Raw genomic sequence first — 19,583 nt, forward strand, 5'->3', positions numbered from 1 at the left:
TTTGTAAGATAACGGAATTCATAAGGAGTTTTCTGAGTTATAGTACCGAAGTGGAACCCCGCTTTATGGGGCCCCAGACATAAGTGTTTCTGGTGTCGGTCAGCCAGCTTCTCACGCCAAAACCTCCTTCTTACCTGGGCCCCTCGGGGGTTAAGCGCGAGAAGACCGCTGACACTTTGGACTTTTCTGGACTCTATGGTCGGCCAGCTCTAACTTTTCTGTCCCCAAGTCAGAATATTTAACTAGGGAAACACCCTCAGACAGACAGGCACTAGGCGTGGTCCTTATAATTACGGTTTTCTGTCAAACGGAGTTCGACTGTAATTTAATTAATGTGTTTCAAGAACTGATTTATAGCGGTTGAGTTTAATTTACTGGAACTGTAATTTAGGTCTTAATAATGAAGCGTCTTGTAGAAAACATTGTCAGCAATATCAATAACAGTAGTGAATGAGCTTTTAATATGACTGTAATTGCTCTATGAAATCTTCATTTTTTTCTGACAATGTAAATCAATAGTGGGTAAGTAAGTGAAGCCAGGTTTGATGTGTTGAGTTTATATCGTTTCAGTCGGGAAATTATATGATCCTATATAGTTCTTCAGAAGCAATCTCTGTTCCAGACCGCTCAGTTAGTTAAAGTTGCGCGAGTAACAAGAAACCCACAAGGACGTTAACAGGATAAATTCCATTACTTTGTCAAGTTTTAAACACAGTCACAATGCAATGCTACTGTTCATCACGGATACTCCCCCATCTAACGTAAACTCTTCTCAGCTTTGGCCGGTTCTCGGCAGCAAATTCTATGTTTACCTCCTCCTCCCCCCCCCCGGCTCCCCGGCCCCCGGTCCTTCCCACGTCAGTTAACCCTTGCCAAGGACGAGTAATTGAGTACGTGAAAAACACCTCGTAATAGAAGACGCCATGCAAAGACAAAAGACGCTTTGCTTCATCTTTTCCGGCCGGGGTAAGTCATGACATCTCGGCGTTCAAGTTACCATATTATACTTGTATGAAGCTGAGCGAGACTGTACGTAGGCTTTAACGGGGAAAAAGTTAAACTACAGTATTTTCTCTTTACCCGGGCAGTCCCACCCCAACTCATCAAGCTTGAGATCGTTTCGGAACCCCACGATTTAAGGTTTGCTTGATTTCTCTTCGGTCTTCCCCGTCTTCCCCTTCTTCCACCTCAAATTGAAAAGAATAAAGTAAAAGTTGGACAGAAAAGCCTGGACAAGATATTCCCCATAATGCATGTCGAACAATAAGTTGTTTTTCCCGATGCGCGCGCACTTGGCAGCCATATTTGTTCCGTAATTGTGAACTGACTGAAAGGAGATTGTCGCCATTTTATTCATGGAAAAAACTCGTGAAGGCTTCCTTTCGCGGCACATAACAAGATAGGTAATGTATTTCAAATTACATTCATTTATAACTTTAAAAGCTCACATTTCGATTGAATAGGACGAGGAAACTTTCCCCTACCTTCGCTTTATTCCGCCATGTTGGTGTCGTGTCATTGTATTCACCTGTTTTGATAATATTGTATGATGATTTCTGTCGCTATTAGATCACAATTTAATTTTTGAGCAGTTCTAGATTCGCAGTTCTAGAGGCGCAGTTTTATCTTTATACGAGGGAATGTTCGTATTATTCTCTACAGAAACTATTGCAGCGTATATAAAATCAAATTAGAGTCACGGTCGATCGTTAGTGTGATCTTTTTATGTAAACTTTTGAAAATCGCAGAAACGAGAAAATTTTCGTGCAAGTAGAGACAACGGCTAAAACGAACCGTTTGGCAAGTATTTTTGCGTCATGTTTTGATTTAGAATCCTGTAAGCGCCCGAAGGACTTGTAATGTTGTATACAAAGCGATAAACGAGCGACTAAGTTTTAATAAAAGAAACAAGGCCATCTAAATATTTTATGTCCTTTGAATATGTCCACGTTCCGTGTCACTACAGATCATCAGGGCGAGTTGTGTGCTTAATCAAACCTTTTTGGCTGTTGCAATCAGTTTTTGGATTAAATAAGTCCATGTTTGAATTTTTTAACATTTCTTTTACGAAGGTTAAACTGAATTTTTACAACTCATTTAGTGTAATGGACTCAAGCACAACCTTTCTTTCAGAAACCTCGGTAACCCTTTGTTACAGTTTTGGAAAGGCATCTTATTTCATGATAGATTTGTCTTTTTTGTTAGGTCACTTTAAAACCTTAACTTTTGTCAGGGAGTAAACTGTTATTTATGAGCATGTAATTGCATTTTGATTGGAAGAAGAGAAGCATACAGTTTTTTTTGTCAACATGAACTTATCAAAATATCATTTCTCCTTTTTGATTTTTTAAAATTTTCTTCTAATGGTTATGAAGAGAATTGAAAGTTTCATCAAGGCATTAGGACACATAGTCTTGCATAATTCTTTATTGTTCTTGCCTATAATACTATGTTTGACAGTGCATTGTATTGTATGTGTGGAGAAATGAGATGTTTACCGGTAATCATTCTTAATCAGGAATTAAGCATTCCCTAGTTTTTCTCCAGGGCCCAACTGTTCAAAGGCTGGATAACGCTATCCGCACTGGATAAATCGCTACTCAGTGGATAAGTGTTAACAAAACAAACCCTGCTATCCGCTGGAGAGTGATTTACCTGGTGGATCGTACCGTGTATTATCCACCTTTCGAACATCCCAGGCCACAATAAGAGTTATGAAAATCTCAAGCAACATCAAGCACTGTGATGGGCGACAGCTAATTATAAATTGTGATTGTGTTATTATAGTTCTCTGGCAAGTCTACCTGAAGACTTTTCAAATGGATTATTGTAAGAACTACTTTAATGAACAATGAACTTAAGAAGAAAAAGAAATTTAGCATTTCTCCACAGCTTTTCAGTAGAAGTCACTTCATGCCTAATCAACAGTTTTCTTTTTGCTTTTCAAGGTTCGCAGGAATCAAGTTTTGCCAGTTTGTATCAAAGTAGGAACTGATTGAAAGCTGTTTATAATGAACAGTTCTTATCAGCAAGTGTCGCAAGACCCAGATGAAAGGTGAATACTCTGAATTCTCATACACGACACCTTATCAGTCATGGCTCTGTGAAACAGGGCACAAAGAAAACCATTTTCAGGCTTGCCCTTTGGACAACTTGTTACCATGATGTAGCCGTCTGAGAGCCATTCCTCGCTAGCCTAAAAAAAATTCATCTCTTCCGTGCAGTACTTCTGTAACTTGAATTTCCTCAAAGTGTTTTCCAAGACATTTTATTTGCTGGTGAAGGACAGCATATAAAAGCCCAAGGCAAGTTTTAAAGCTACTAGTCCTGGACCATGACTTTCTTTGCACGCAGTGATACAATCCTATAGAAATCAATGCTGTAACTCGACTGATTTCTAGCACAATATCATTAACTTAGTTCAAAATTTGTTATATGAAAAAAAAACTTAATGACTGAGTAAGGCTGAGACAGGAAAAAAAATTCCTTTCAGTCATTTTGAATTGACTTTGCCTTGCTCAGTCTGTATGCCATGACTGTGAGTCAAATATTTCCCATCTAGCCCTCCTACTCAGTTGATATTGACTCTTAAAAGGTACTTGGTGGAAATGCTCATTTGGGGATATTTTTATCAGAGGATCTCTGTAATGCTGTCTAAAATGCATCTGTCAACCTGGCAATGACTTTGAATATAAAAGTAGACAAGAATCAGTTTAAGTCCTATTCACACAAAGTATTGTTTCAAGGAAGTTCAAGAAAATAATGCCAAAATTATTTTTTCTCATCTTAGTGATGATCGTCACAGATCTTACCAACCATACCACGATGATGAGGAGGGTTATGAAGGAAACTGTGGTTATAACTACGGCTACAATCCCTATCGGCCACCATCTGGGGGAATCAAAGGAAAAGTGGAGCAGAAATACTGGCATACAAAACAAACTGTAATCCAAAAATTAGGAAAGGAACAAGATAGTTATGTTGTAGCAGGAGACTCTGAAGTTGATGCGCGTCTTGAAGTAAGAAAATTAAATTAGTTACATGGTAATGTTATGGAAATAGTAAGTCAAATATTATTCTTGCATTTTGGTTGATTCTTACTTATGATCTACTGGAGGACACACATGCATGATTGTATGATTTTTTAACTGGTAGATTCCATGTTGCTGTGGATCTGTTCAGTAATACAATGTAGATTACAGATGATGTCAAAATATAGTTAGAACATCAGTGACACACTCGCCTACTGGTTTGTGTGCCCCTTTTTGTTCTTACCACATTTTGACATCATCTGTGATCTATGACTTGACAAATGTACAGCAACATGGAATCCATCATTTAATAAAAAATAATAAATTCAAATAATCTCACTGTATAGTCACCTCTTTAGATGATCTACATGTATTTGTTAGTATTTGTAATATCCATTGTAGAATTTACGCGTTGTTTAACATTATGCATGCGTTATTTTATTATTTTTTATAGGCTTTTAGACACATACAAAAGACTTGTATGGACATACTGAAGGCAGTCGAAATCTATCAAAATAGGATATTTGGTATGATTAATTCTCTTTATTCTTACTTACTATCTTATCCCTTCAGGGAAACAGGCTTTTAGCCAAGATTTGGAAAGTAGGCATCCAAAATGTGCTACATTTATAAGGCCTGCTCAAATTAACAATTTATAAGGCAGCATATGAAAAATAAAACAATTTCGTTTAATAAGTGGTCGTCCACAGGAAGGCTGGACATCCATCTGGCTAAAAGCCTGCTTAGAAAGTTGATCACACTTCACAGGCAGCAGTTGAATTGATTGCCTGTGAACATTACTTGTGGCACCACAACCCTATTTCTTTAAAAAATAATATTTTATTTATATATTAAGTTGCTGTTGAAAACTCCTCTCCTGCTCTATCATGAAGCCCTTAGTTTTCTTTGATTCGCTGTGGTTTAGCTCACACACTGCTGTTGTACTGCTTAAAGAGGACCATACCCAAGCATTGATGAAACAAACCAGTCCTGTAATTAGATACTATGATAAGCAATGGCAGGGTTGCACGGTCAGGGAAATGTCGGAGAAAGTCATATTTTTTCAAAGTCAGGGAAGGCTTAGGGAATTTTCTATCAGGTCAGGGAATTTCTAAATCGCTGTTCAAAGTCAGTGAAAAGTCAGGGAATTTTACCTTCAGGTTGCTGCAGTATGTTATTAGGACTTTTCTCTGTAGACAAGGCAATAATTGTGTTTCAAAAGTTATCTTTAAACCATCTCTATTGTGGGTGATTCACAGTCGGAATAATTATCCAGTGTGGTCAGTAAAAATTGCTTTGCAGTCAGTGAAGAGTCAGAGAATTTTATTTACTCCATTGGGTGACAGCGTTGATTGTGAAAGTAGAAAGCTTCACAGAAGAATTGTAATTTTACTTCTTGTTGTTGTCATCTCCTTCAGCTTTGTCTCAAGATGAGAATGAAATGGGTCGTTTTCTGCGAGAGCAAGGTTCCCAGGATAAATCCAAAGCTGGAAAGATGATGATCGCTGTAGGCAAGGCTCAGAGTTACTCTGCTCAACAAAGGTATGCTGTATGCATGTCTAACATAACCATATCAGCAACTGACCATCATTGACGAAATGTTGTCAATGTTAACCTTGAAGTGCTATTCAAACAATCTGCACTTGGGATAATGTATGTATACTTGACTCTAAACTTGTATAATCTTTAGATTTTTTTTCTAAGGGATGATGGTTTCAAACTAAAATAATTTTTTAAAGGGAAGTATTATGCTGAAGACTAGAATTTCATGAGCGGTGTGGGTTCAAATCAAAAACCACTCTGTGGAGGAGGTACTGCTCTATGAATGTGTTTTGAAACATGACATCCAAGCCATGTACATGCAGCTAATTACATCAAATAATAGTCTGAAGTCTGTGGACTTTGCTTCTGATCTCAGTGAAAAACTACATTGAACTACCTTTTCTTTGATAGAGATACAGAGCTTTGATTGGTTAGAATGTATGTACTTGTAGCTCCTACAGGTCCTAGTCAGAGGGTTTCCATCTACATTTTGTGTATGTCGGGCTTTTGACCTGAGCCCTCCCCTCCCCCCTCCACCCTATCTGGAACACTGCCAGCAGCATGATGTTTGGTTGGCATAGTGAGTTTGAAAAGCTGATGTTTCAAGGTTGCCCCACATCAGGGCAACTGTCATCTCCTGTCTGTTTTGACAGTATTTTGACATTGTAAAGAGAAATTACATGTAGATCTTGACTATCGGTGCAATTTAACAGGTTGAGTCTTAGAACTCCTCTTGTGAGGCTGTATCAAGAGGTTGAAACCTTCCGATACCGTGCCATCTCGGATACTTTCCAGACAGTTAATCGAATGGAACTGGCAAGAACAGACTACAGAGCTGGCCTCTTGTGGATGGCTAATATATCTAAAGAACTGGATCCTGAAGAATATAAGAGATTAGACAAATTTAGAGAGGTCAGTTCTAAATTGTATTTAATAGTACTCAGCATTTTAGTTGTGAAGTGATTTCTACATAATACACATAATTATACTATATTGTGGAAGAAAATTTATTTTGGTGACAACGAGTTTTGAAAAATTTGAACAAAATTTGAAATTTTTCAAACCAGTTGGACTTCTATTATTTTTCTTTCAGATTATGATTGTGAATAATTACGAGGAGGAAGAAAATAAATTGAAACAAACTGATTTGGCATTTTTTAAATCAAAAGTAATTTCAGTTAAAAGAAGAGTGAATTTAGAGCATTACTTTTGTGGTACATTTTGCTGAACATGAAGATGTTATAATTCCCTCATTAACTATCTTCATTAATGTTGTTGCCTTTTTGCTTAACAATAGATCGGTGAGGTTACAAGGAGTTATCTTTTGATCATTCTTTTCAGGTTCAAGGGCAGGTTCGGAAGGGAAAAAAGAAATTTGAAAAGCTGAAGGTTGATGTTATGCAGAAGATAGATCTTTTGTCTGCAAGTAGGTGCAACTTACTATCAAGTACACTCGCTGCGTACCAGCAGGCGCTGCTAAAATTTTGGGAGAACACTTCTCGGACTATGACTCAAGTATCTGAACAGTTCAAAGGATTACCGACATACCAGTTTCAGATGTTAAAAAGCCTCAATCCTCTAACCCTTGATGGTAGTGACAAGGAAAAGGATGAAGGAAAAGAAGAAAAGCAGGACAAAGAATCTGATGAAGACAAAAAGGAGTTGAGAAACAGCGATGAAAAGAAGGAAACATCTAAGGAAGACGACGATGACCAGCTAATATCATTGGATCATTCTCCATTAGAGGAGAAGAATTCAGCAGCGGCAGCGGCAGCAGGCAATAAGAATGATAATGACGACGATGATGAGTCGCTTCTAGAAACAGATTTGCTTGGGAATGATGAAGTGTCCAATGGAAATATTGATAAGAATGACAAGCCAGGTGCTTTTATAGATTTGCTGGGCGATGATGATTTACTTCCACCAAAACATCAATCTGGTGAGTATGCATCTGTTTAACATGGTGCAGTACAAGTCCTGTTTTTGGGAGCACGGTGGCCTCATGGTTAGTGCACTCGACTCTGGATCAAACAGTCTGAGCCCAGTCCGGGGACATTGTGTTGTGTTCTTGGGCGAGACCCTTTACTCTCACAGTGCCTCACTCCACCCAGGTGTATAAATGGGTAGCAGCGAATTTAATGCTGGGGGTAACCCTGCAATGGACTAGCATCCCATCCAGGGGGGAGTAGAAATACTCCTAGTCGCTTTGTCATAGGGGAAACCGGGTTAAGCTCTGGCCTGGTGGGCCGCTTGGCTCGTATGCAGACGTTACTTTTTTTTTACCAGTACAATTGCTGTAGCTATTACAACTTTAAGTCTATGCTTCAGGGCTAAGGTGCAGTGTTGCAGGGGTTTCCTTAAGGGCTGGGCAAATTGACCAGCTGTGAGGATTATTTTGCCTGCCTTGTTTGTCCATCTAGAGGAAAGTTCTTGTTATAAAGAGGTTCACTTTCACTGTGAAAACCAGTTACCCTCCAGAGGCAAGCAAGAAACAAGTGACTCACGTGTTGTTTATACATGTACTCTAGCTTTGCTGGCTTTGTTGTTGCGAGGCATTTAAATGTTCTTGTTCTTGTATTACAGCTACAGATGACCTTCTTTCATCCTTTGAGAGTCCTCCAAACAGTAATGGTCTCAAAAGTCATGATTCAATCATGCCACCCAGCTATGAGGCAGCAAAGCAAATTCCAGCGTCTGGTATGTAATACATCAAACATGAAAGACTGTGTTTGACCACATTTCCAAGCACCGAGAAGAGAGTTGAAAATATGACATGTAGTGGAGTATCTTTGACCAACTTCAAGGTCTTTGGAAATGTGGTCAAACACTATGTTGAATGTTTGATATATCTTCTCAATCGAAACTAAAACTAAGGAGAAAGTGGAGGAACAAAATGGTAAAAATCTATGGTAATTAAGATCAGAGTTCCAAGCGCCGTCACGGTCATGATTTCCTTTGTTTAAACTTGATGAATTATTAATGAGTTTGAGAGGTCATGATGCTAGAATCTTGAAATTGCGATTTTAATAATACTAGAAATTAATTCTTACAGCAGAATAGACCATTGATTTTTTGTATTTCTGTTATTAGACTGGAACTAGGTTGCAATGGGGGTTTGTGTGGGGGAATATTGTTCAAAAGAGATTAATGTCATTTGCATTTGAAAAGACTCCCCACATTAGCTGCAATTGTGACCTTCTTCCATTCCAATACTAAGAGTACAAAAATGGCGTATTGAGAGGCTAGGATATTGTGAGTAACTCAGAATTATTTACACAATGAAAATATTGTCTGACTACTATTTATATCACAACTACAAAGATCTCATGAATACCCAGATTACTGTGGCAAGAAATTTAACAATAAATAGTGATGCACTGTAGAAATTGAATACCATAAAATATGCAGTACTTCAACAGGCAAACTGTTGTTGGAATGATTTTCATGTAATCACTGACATTTTTGTTGCTAGTCAACCTTAGAGAGAAAGGTCTTTTCCCAAAAAAATATTTCAAGGCATGTAGGGTAAAATGGATAGAGTCTGCATAGGAGCCAGTTTCTGTAGCATGAAGCAACTAGGAGTATTTCTACTCACCCCTGCATGAGATGCTAGTCCATTGCAGGGTTACCCCCAGCATTACGTTTGCCAGTACCCATTTATACACCTGAGTGGAGAGAGGTACTGTGAGAGTAAGGACACAAGTCAATCTCCTTGGCCAGGGCTTGAATCCAGACTGGTCGACCTGTAGATGAATGCACTAACCATGAGGCCACTGTGCCTCCCACTTAGGATATGTAGGACCAGTCTCTCAATAATATTGTTTTATTTTTGCCCAAGGCTCAGGTGAAACTAATCCATCAATGACAGCTGATGACTTGCTGTTCGGATCCCCGACCAGAGAGGACAGAGGGACAGAGAGCAAGTCAGACCTGGATATATTAAATGAGATCCTTGGCTCAAATGGCTCTTCTGCTATGCAAGGTGCAGAAAACGACAACAGTTTCAGCAAGACGTGGAAGGACATGTTTGGCGATGAGCCACTTGAGACCGCTCAACCAACTCAGGAGCCGAACCAGTCGTGGTCTAAAGGAGGGACCAATTTTATGATGCCATCTGACCTCCTAAACAGCATGGCCAAGTTTGACCCATTTGGGGAGGTACCCTCAGGTGCCCCACCTCAGCAAAGCTCAGCCATGCCTTCGAAGTCATTAGGGCTGCTTAATACTCCACCAGGTGCAGGGGGTAAGCATCCACATAATCCTCCGCCATCGCAGGCTAAACAGGCTCCAATTCCCCCAGGAAAGGGAAGTGAGAAGGGAAAAGTGAAAGGGAAAAAGGGTGCAGACATGTCCGCTTGGTTCAGCTTGTTTTCTGACTTGGATCCTTTGGCTAACCCTGATGCCATCGACAAACAAAACAAGAAGAGTGAAGAGGACAGACAATGCTGAATGAGAATTAAATTTAATCTTAGAATTAATTTATCTTGGACAGTTTTAAGACTTGCATTGTTGAGCCATATGTTGTCAGATTTAGATTGTAGAGAATGGGTACAGATGTAACTAAGGACAAGGGCGATGGGTTTGCTGTCAATAATCATTGAAAGCCTAATTCAATAAGCAGGTGTACTGTGCATCACTGCTCACTGATGCACTGTTATTTGTTTTCTATGTTATGAAGACAAGGTCTTTGCTGAAGAATTGGCCAGTGACAATATTTGTGCATGTTAAATTTTCCGGGGTCTTTCTTATCGTGTAATCAGTATTTAAAAGACATAGCAGCTAGCCAGTGTTGTAAAAATGCAACTTGTAAGGGAACTTAGAGTAAAGACAAATCCTAATAAGAATAACGTAAGAATAAGGTAAAAATAAAACAGGTAAAAGATGATATCAAACTTATTTTACGTTATCCAGGGTCACATATTGTTAAGTATGTTTTCTAATTGTTTGTTACATGTACATATAGTCATGACTGAGCCTTCTTAATATAGACACCAAAGATGCAGATACAAGTTAAGTGTAATGGGTGTCTGTATTATAGAGGTGTCTGTGTTAGGGAGGTGTCCATGCCAAACAAGGTCAGACTGCACTTCTTGAGAGAAAGTTGGAAAAGAAGAACTATATGTAAATTTTTGTGCATCTGTGATGTAATCAAAATCTAAGCCATATTTCAGTCCTGGACCAAGAGTGGTCCAAATTATTTGACATATCATTCGGTTTGCTTCTGTGGCAGAACCTTTGTGGAAACTGGCCGGGAAAAATACATTTTGTCAACAGAATATGAGAGTAGGGTGCATGCCTGGCCTGAAAGTGTCTGTCAACTTCCGTTCTTAACCTTATCTGCGGGCGAGAGGCACCTGAAGTCATCTCTCACCCAGGGATTAGGCTGAGGATGGGAGATGATTGGCATTTCAATCAAAGTGCATGCCCAGAAAATTCAAGAGTTGGAACTTATTGTGTAAATTTAATTAAATTAGAAAAATGCCATCGCCAAATAATTATAAGTAAGGTTACAAAGTTTGGTGATGTTTTAAACAATGAAGTTTCCTAAAGATCATAAAGGGGAAAGCGAACGAGAGCAGGAACAATGGCTATGTGAGACCTGGGGCTGGGTTTACGCGTGCCATTTTAAGAAGGGATTGGGCGACTGTATGTTGGCTTACCATGAAGTAATTTCCTTGCTTTCCACAATTGAGTGTTTTGGCTTGGTTACAATATCAAGCCTGGACCCATTCATCTTGTGAAATACTTATTTCCTTTGAAGTCAAAAAAACTTTTAAATTGTACAGCACTAAAATTGGAAATGTTCAAGCTTAAAATAATATATAGTTAAAATGTCAAAGTGACAGTTGATGTTTAAAATCAATAAGTGCTTTGGCTTGCTAAGATTTCCATACCAGCCATGTTTTTCCAGGTAATTAAGTAAATTTTAGAATGGTATTGGCTTGAATCATTGGGGTTCCGGTTTGTAGCTTGACACTGCAAGCTGATACTTACTTTTGTCCATATATATCTGAGATTATTTGTCTTAGGGCAATTTCTCTTTTACACTAGTTTTGGTCACATATTTTGTTCAAGAAATTAATTTATTATAAGCTAAAAGTTATTTAACTTAAAAGGCTAGGCACAAAGAGGTTTTACTCTCGTAGGTTTACTACGATTATCAGTTGAGTAAGGCGGACGAAAGTTTGGTCACGAAGTTTTAACGTAAAAATCGTGTTGTTGTCACGAGCAACTGACTCCGTATCCATTGGCAACTTGTCGGCCTTTGACGTCAATTGACAGCAAAGCGCGCGAAATTGTAGGCGACGCGACAGGCGACCAACAGCTGTTGATATTGTTACCAACGGAAACGAGGTAAGTTGCCCGTGACTACAACACGATTTTACGTTAAAACTTGGTGACCAAACTTTCGTCCCGCCTTACTCAACTGATAATCGTAGTAACGTTTCGTGGCAGTTAAAGATGTCTTCATAACCGATATTTCTGCAGTCACTCAACGCCACGCCTTCAGAGAGGGTTGCGTGAAGGGCGCGTTGCGTGATGAACTAGAAGTAACGGCTGTGAAAGAGCAAACGATTCAGGGTAATTGATCATATTATGACTTGAATTCATGGAAGATAATAGTTTCAATAAACAAATGCAAAACAGTACTGCGTAAGAACTTTATCTGAAGTCCTTTTTCTGTCATCTCGTTTTTTACTTGCCACAGATAGCCTACGTAGGTTTGACAGTTGAGGTTGAGATTAGTTGTTTCTATTTGGTGAAGCATAGAGAGCAAAAAGCCGCTCCAATATATAACTGATATGTGATTTGTGCTGGTTAACATGAACATGTCACTCAAATGAGGTTGCCATTTTGCCTTGGCCCAAGTTCAAATGATAAGGCTATCCTCTATGCAGATCACTCATTATCTAGGGGATTTCGAAGTTTCTTTATTACGCGGATGCGAAGCAGTCCAAGTTAGAAATTAGGTCGATTTTTTTTCCTTTTCTTCATGGTAGTCGCAAACTGCAAAGCAAGTTGTTTTTGGCTACAGGTAATTACATTGTAGCCAATGGTAGCTCCTGTTGTTGTTTTTTTTTCCGGATTCAAGGTTGGTTTTGTCGCAACATGGAAGGCTTAATGTGGTAAGCTTTGAGAGTGCTTCACGAGTGACACAAACTCTCGAGAGGGTCTCCTATACCTCTGGTGTGTTCTGAAAACAGTTTCACGCATAAGTAATTGACCTTTTCTCGTATCACGAAAAATTCGGAAAAATTAACAGCTTCACGTTCACAGAAAAAAGCAGGCAATCACGTTTCACGTAAAAATGCAAAGGCTAAATCATGTTTCACATAAAAATATAAATCCTATTCACGTTTCGCAAAACATACGAATACAAATACATCTAGTTTTACATCTAGTTTGGTGTAGTTTAGGAGCTTTAATGACGGTTAAAATCTCCAAAAAAGTGAAAAATTATTCCCGCAAAAGTCGTTGGTTCACAAATCACGCGTAAGTAAATGCATATTTCACGGATCACGAAAAAATCGAAAACCAGTTTCCCGAGGACGGAAAAATATAGATTCACGAATCACGGAAAAAATACATCGTCATTCACGCTTCACGCAAAGCAAAATTGCCCATTCCCGCGTCACGAAAAGAGTATAGGGGACCCTCCCTGGTCTTGTCGCGAAAGGTGATCAAATTTTATACGTGACAAGTTGTGAGTTTGATGAAGGAGCAGCAAAGCCAAAATTTGTTGCTCAAAGTAGACTCGCTGTCTGCTATTGGCAACAACAAGTTGATCACGCAAGGTGAAAAACTCGAAACATCAGCCAAATTGAGAGTTCAGTTTTGTATCGAATATATCGTTGGTGGTCCGGCCGGGTAGTTTCGAGTACCGAAAGTTATATCAAGTGTATAAACAGAAGCACGTCCTTTTTGGTGAACAACAGGAAATTTTGTCTCTGTTCTGAGACAGTGCGAACAGAATGAATTGAAGTTAACTGAGCGTGGTCTTAGTGTCGCTGAATTTTCCGGGGATATTTTCACAAGACTGACTAATATTTTTCCTATTATAATAATAGAGAATAAGCGTTCTTATAAGAGCTCGTGATAATTCACACAATACAAAGCTCGAGCACGCACCTTGCTTTAAGAAATTACAGGAATGACTGTTATCCTTGCACTGTTTCTGGTTGCTTGAAATATGTTAAACTGATCCTGAAAGTACTTTTTAGCTAAACGATAATTATCAATGATTTACGTCTCGCCATCTGCAGTTTCCTAGTGCCATTAATTAAACCTAAAACAGACGCATTGCAAAATATAGATATAATTTGCTCTTTTTGAGGAAGTCAAATTAGTCCACCTTGTAACCAAAGACGAAGGACTTAAAGGTCCACAGAGGGAACCAAAAACGCTCAGTCTATGTGCGTACCTGAAGTCCTGATTAGTGGTAATATTACATGTTTTAAACGACCATAACAGGATGATGTATTTATTCTAGATTTTGGTGCACTGATACCTGTACTAAGGAGGAAGACTTAAAGGAGACGACACGTGGGAAGGAGAGCAGAATAGTTAAGCGGAAAAACTACTTTCCTACTTTTTTGGTTGCGGTACTGATCATGGTCAAACCTACTTGCATGAACATGTGTATCACAAAATTATATTATTAGAAGATAATTAATGCCTTGTCAAGATGGCCATTCCAGGAATTTTCCTTACATGCACTGTTAAATGTGCATGAGAGCACAAAAACTGGCAAGTGCTCAAGCCCACTCTTTTACCGGGAAAAAACGGATGTTATAAGTCCTTATATAAGTGTAAGGCGCTGCTAAAATTTTGGGAGAACACTTCTCGGACTATGACTCAAGTATCAGAACAGTTCAAAGGATTACCGACGTACCAGTTTCAGATGTTAAAAAGCCTCAATACTCTAACCCTTGGCAGCGACAAGGAAAAGGATGAAGAAGGAAAAGAAGAAAAGCAGGCCAAACAATCTGATGAAGGCAAAAAGGAGTTGAGAAACAGCGATGAAACGAAGGAAACATCTAAGGAAGATGACGATGACAGCTAATATCATTGGATCATTCTCCACTAGAGGAGAAGAATTCGGCAGCGGCAGCGGCAGCAGGCAAGAAGAATGATAATGACGACGATGGTGAGTCGCTTCTAGAGACAGATTTGCTTGGGGATGATGAAGTGTCCAATGGAAATATTGATAAGAATGACAAGCCAGGTGCTTTTATAGATTTGCTGGGCGATGATGATTTACTTCCACCAAAACATCAATCTGGTAAGTATGGATCTGTTTAACATGTTGTAGTACAAGTCCTGTTTGTGGAGGCGCGGTGGCCTCATGGTTAATGCGTTCGACTCTGGATCAAACGGTCCGGTTTGAGCCCAGGCCGGGGACATTGTGTTGTGTTCTTGGGCGAGACACTTTACTCTCACAGTGCCTAGTTAATTTTAATGAATTCAGCTTTAAGATAACGTCTGCATCCACTTGTAATTTTAGAAAAGATGACTTTGTATATACTTAAAAACTTATGCTAACAATCTCTTATTGTATATATCGCTGACTTAAGTTCAAACGTTTTTTTCTGTAAATACCCCTAGTTTTTAGTTTTTAGTTACTTAGCGATTAGTTAATTGCAAACGACCCTACAAGCTCATGTAGCTTTAATACTCGTCGTTTTAAAATAAAGGTTATCTATCTATCTACCTCTCTCCACCCAGGTGTATAAATGGGTAGCGGCGAATTTAATGCTGGGGGTAACCCTGCGATGGACTAGCATCCCATCCAGGGGGGAGTAGAAATATTCCTAGTTGCTTTGTTGTATGGGAAACCGGGTTAAGCTCTAGCCTGGTGGGCCGCTTGGCTCGTATGCAGACTTTACTTTTTTTTTTTTTTTTACCAGTACAAGTGCTGTGTACCTATTACAACTTTAAGTCTATGCTTCAGGGCTAAGGTGCAGTGTTGCAGGGGTTTCCTTAAGGGCTGGGCAAATTGACCAGCTGTGAGGATTATTTTGCCTGCCTTGTTTGTCCATCTAGAGGAAAGTTCTTGTTATAAAGAGGTTCACTTTCACTGTGAAAACCAGTTGCCCTCCAGAGGCAAACAAGAAACAAGTGACTCACATGTTGTTTATACATGTACACTAGCTTTGCTGGCTCTGTTGTTGCAAGGCATTTAAATGTTCTTGTTCCTGTATTACAGCTACAGATGACCTTCTTTCATCCTTTGAGAGTCCTCCAAACAGTAATGGTCTCAAAAGTCCTGATTCAATCATGCCACCCAGCTATGAGGCAGCAAAGCAAATTCCAGCGTCTGGTATGTAATACATTAAACATGAAAGACTGTGTTTGACCACATTTCCAAGCACCGAGAAGAGAGTTGAAAATATGACACATAGTGGAGTATCTTTGACCAACTTCAAGGTCTTTGGAAATGTGGTCAAACACTATGTTGAATGTTTGATAAATCTTCTCAATCGAAACTAAAACTAAGGAGAAAGTGGAGGAACAAAATGGTAAAAATCTATGGTAATTAAGATCAGAGTTCCAAGCGCCGTCACGGTCATGATTTCCTTTGTTTAAACTTGATGCATTATTAATGAGTTTGAGAGGTCATGATGCTAGAATCTTGAAATTACGATTTTAATAATACTAGAAATTAATTCTTACAGCAGAATAGACCATTGATTTTTTGTATTTCTGTTATTAGACTGGAACTAGGTTGCAATGGAGGTTTGTCATTTTCATTTAATGTCATTTGCATTTGAAAAGACTCCCCACATTAGCTGCAATTGTGACCTTCTTCCATTCCAATACTAAGAGTACAAAAATGGCGTATTGAGAGGCTAGGATATTGTGAGTAACTCAGAATTATTTAAACAATGGAAATATTGTCTGACTACTATTTATATCACAACTACAAAGATCTCATGAATACCCAGATTACTGTGGCAAGAAATTTAACAATAAACAGTGATGCACTGTAGAAATTGAATACCATAAAATATGCAGTACTTCAACAGGCAAACTGTTGTTGTAATGATTTTCATGTAATCACCGACATTTTTGCTGCTATTCAACCTTAGAGAGAAAGGCCTTTTCCCAAAAAAAATATTTCAAGGCATGTAGGGTAAAATGGATAGAGTCTGCATAGGAGCCAGTTTCTGTAGCATGAAGCAACTAGGAGTATTTCTATTCACCCCTGCATGAGATGCTAGTCCATTGCAGGGTTAGCCCCAGCATTAAGTTTGCCAGTACCCATTTATACACCTGAGTGGAGAGAGGTACTGTGAGAGTAAGGACACAAGACGATCTCCTTGGCTAGGGCTTGAATCCAGACCGCTCGATCTCTAGACGAATACACTAACAATGACGCCACCACACCTCCCACTTAGGATATGTAGGACCAGTCACTAAATAATATTGTTTTAATTTTGCCCAAGGCTCAGGTGAAACTAATCCATCAATGACAGCTGATGACTTGCTATTCGGATCCCCGACCAGAGAGGACAGAGGAACAGAGAGCAAGTCAGACCTGGATATATTGAATGAGATCCTTGGCTCAAATGGCTCTTCTGCTATGCAAGGCGCAGAAAACGACAGCAGTTTCAGCAAGACGTGGAAGGACATGTTTGGCGACGAGCCGCTTGAGACCGCTCAACCAACTCAGGAGCCGAACCAGTCGTGGTCTAAAGGAGGGACTAATTTTATGATGCCATCTGACCTCCTAAACAGCATGGCCAAGTTTGACCCATTTGGGGAGGTACCCTCAGGTGCACCACCTCAGCAAAGCTCAGCCATGCCTTCAAAGTCATTAGGGCTGCTTAATACTCCACCAGCTGCAGGAGGTAAGCGTCCACATAATCCTCCACCATCGCAAGCTAAACAGGCTCCAATTCTTCCAGGAAAGGGAAGTGAAAAGGGAAAAGCGAAAGGGAAAAAGGGTGCAGACATGTCCGCTTGGTTCAGCTTGTTTTCTGACTTGGATCCTCTGGCTAACCCTGACGCCATAGACAAACAGAACAAGAAGAGTGAAGAGGATAGACAATGCTGAATGAGACTTAAATTTAATCTTAGAATTAATTTATCTTGGACAGTTTTAAGACTTGCATTGTTGACCTCTATATTGTCAGATTTAGATTGTAGAGAATGGGTACAGATGTAACTAAGGGCAAGGGCGATGGGTTTGCTGTCAATAATCATTGAAACCCTAATGCAATAAGCAGGTGTACTGTACATCACTGCTCACTGATGCACTATCATTTTGTTTTCTATGTTATGAAGACAATATCTGGACTGAGAAATTGGTCAGTGACAATATTTGCGCATGTTAAATTTTCTGGGGTTGTTCTTATCATGTAATCAGTATTTAAAAGACATAGCAACTAGCCAGCGTTATAAAAATGCAAATTGTAAGTGGACTTAAAGTAAAAATAAATCCTCATAAAAATAAAACAGGTAAAAGGTGATATCAAAGTTATTGTAAGTTATTCAGGGTCACATATTGTTAAGTACGTTTTCTAAATGTGTCACATGTACATAATAGTCACGACTAAACTAGCCTGTGAACGGGCTCTGGCTAGACCGACTGCGGCTGGTAGGGCCGAGAAGGAACTCGCGGAGAGGGAAGTGACCGAGTGGCTGTTCACAGACTACAACTAAACCTTCTTAATACAGACACAGTTACAGTTACAAGTGTAATGAATGTCTGCATTGTAGAGGTGTCTGTGTTATGAAAAGTCGTCGTGTTAAGCAAGGTCAGACTGCACTTCTTGAGAAGATATTTTTGTCATGTTTTGGGTGTGGACCCAAGGTTTTAACTAATATATCACTCGTGGATACAAATTAATTGTCGTTATCATTTGGTTTGCTTTTGTGGCAGACAATTGAGAATCTTTATGGATATTGGGATGGCTTGTTCTTACGACCAGGAAAAAGATGTTTCCTCAACTGAATACACAAGTAGGGTGCATGGCCAGAAAATTCATGAGTTGGAAATAATTGTGTAAATATAATCAAATTAGAAAAAAATGCTATTGCCAAAAATAAGCAAGTTTACAAAGTTTGGTGATGTGTTAGATAATAAACAGTTTCTTAAGTTCCTGAGAGATTATAGATTGGAAAGTGACCAGTTGAGCGGGAGCAATGTCTATGTAAAATCTGGTGTGATGTATCTTCCCTATTTTGCTTTCCACAATTGAGTGTTTTTGCCTGGTTATAATCTCAAGCCCTGTCCTGTTCATCTTGGGAAGTACTAGTCAAAAAGGTGTTAAATTGTACAGCACTAGAATTTGAAATGTTCAAGCTTAAATATATAGGTAAAACTCTGAGTCGCAGTTGATGGCTAAAATCAATAAGTGCTTTAGCTTGCTAAGATTACCATACCAGCCATGTTTTTACAGGTAATTAAGTAAATTTTAGACTGGTATTGGCTTGACATTGGAAGCAAGCCGATACTTACTTTTGTCTGCATATATCTGAAATTGTTTTGAGTCAGGACAATTTCTCTTTTACACTGTAGTTTTGGTTATATATTTCGTTCAAGAAATTAATTTATATAAGTTAAAAGTTATTTAACTTAAAAGGGAAGAGGTTTCTCTTGTTGTAGGTTTAACGTTTGACAGTTTCACAGTTAAGATGTCTTCATAACCGTTATCTCTGCAGTCACACAACGCTACACCTTCAAGGAGGGTCGCGTGATGGGTGCGTTGCGTGACGACCCTGGTAACGGCCGTGAAAGCCTCGGGGGGAAAGCGACAGATTTGGGGTAATTGATCTTATTATGACTTGAATTCATGGAAGTAATAGTTTCAATAAACTAATGCAAAACAGTGCTATGTAAGAACTTTACCTGAAGTCCCTTATCCCTCATCTCATATTTTACTGAACCTTGTTGAACTTTCTCCTCGCTGATAACTTGCCAGAGATAGCCTACGTAAGTTTGCCAGTTGAGGTTGAGATTAGTTGTTGCTATTTGGTAAAGCATAGAGACCAAAGAGCCGCGCC

At 39.1% G+C, this 19,583-nt stretch overlaps 1 pseudogene across 1 annotated transcript; it reads left to right on the forward strand.

The window, feature by feature from the left end:
- The first annotated feature begins 833 nt into the window (after nucleotides 1-833).
- Nucleotides 834-18,383, forward strand: LOC145469292 (uncharacterized; annotated as a pseudogene). Its single transcript, XR_014042294.1, has 13 exons — nucleotides 834-1,403; nucleotides 2,949-3,055; nucleotides 3,791-4,019; nucleotides 4,486-4,558; nucleotides 5,450-5,573; nucleotides 6,287-6,485; nucleotides 6,915-7,512; nucleotides 8,157-8,270; nucleotides 9,412-10,020; nucleotides 12,030-12,155; nucleotides 14,309-14,856; nucleotides 15,781-15,894; nucleotides 17,021-18,383. The product of XR_014042294.1 is annotated as an uncharacterized LOC145469292 (transcript).
- Nucleotides 18,384-19,583: the final 1,200 nt, after the last annotated feature.

This window comes from Orbicella franksi, chromosome 15, assembly GCF_964199315.1.
Source record: "Orbicella franksi chromosome 15, jaOrbFran1.1, whole genome shotgun sequence".
Classification (NCBI taxonomy): domain Eukaryota; kingdom Metazoa; phylum Cnidaria; class Anthozoa; order Scleractinia; family Merulinidae; genus Orbicella; species Orbicella franksi.